The sequence below is a fragment of the Oratosquilla oratoria genome, chromosome 32, assembly GCF_046742065.1.
Source record: "Oratosquilla oratoria isolate Oo_2021 chromosome 32, ASM4674206v1, whole genome shotgun sequence".
Lineage (NCBI taxonomy): Eukaryota > Metazoa > Arthropoda > Malacostraca > Stomatopoda > Squillidae > Oratosquilla > Oratosquilla oratoria.
The window spans coordinates 14,092,090-14,093,113 of record NC_134808.1 but is presented as its reverse complement, the minus strand read 5'-3'; positions in this window follow the sequence as shown (position 1 = coordinate 14,093,113).

The window sequence follows — 1,024 nt, the reverse complement described above, 5'->3', positions numbered from 1 at the left end:
AAATTATCTTTCCGTCACATGTAGCAAAGCTGAATAACTAAGAGATTGTAAACATATACGAATGTCAGACATATTGTTGAAATGTTCTTAGAGAGATTTATGTAAACAAACTCATATTCTAGTTATTCAAATGGAGGTTGGAGGTAGGATGTGGGAGGAAAATTTGCCCAGTGTGTTAACCCCCTTAACACTGCTAAGTATTCCAGTCCTTGCTCATGTGCCACTGAGACAAATAAAGGGATTATTTCTGGGCTTCACCTGCAATAAAACAAGAACTGACCGGGTTGTACTTCTTTGGTTTCTAAATAAACGCAGACATGATTATTTACAAGACAACCTTCCCGTGGGAAGACTGTAGTTGATGACGTACGCCTGGTATGTTACGGTCTTCATTTATTCATTTATTTTTCTATTTATTTACTTATTTGTTTATCTATATATTTACTTATTTATTTCCTTATTTATTTATTTATTTATTTATATATTCTGTTTAATAGGAACGCTTTTGATGACGTATTGTTCTTAGATTTTATCTAGTTTTTTGTCCTGAATGCCTATTTTATGTACTTTCTCATGGAGACCCATTGAATAATTTTCGTTACACTTTTTTATAAAGGCAGTGGCTATTTTTACGACGAGTCGTAAGAATAGTCCTCAGGCTATTCTTACGACATGGTTGATAGCACCCTCTATCGTGAACTTTTGAACTAAATTTTTACGACAATAACCTAACCTAACCTAACCTAACCTAACAATCCTCCCAGGAATGTTGTTTCAAAATTTTTTAAATGCGCAAATTTATCTTAAGTTGCTAATGACGTATGAAGATGTCTTGGAATAGACAGAAGTCTAGTTCTTACATTTGATTTGGTCGTGTCCCAGTAGTAGATTTCGGCTGGTATTTTCTACCTCCATGCTGACAGCAATAATCTATTGAAAAATACTGCAGCTCAGGTTTGAAACTTCTGTTAGGAGCACGTTTAGTAGCTGATTGTATTGTTCTGGAGTTCCTGGTATAAAGATT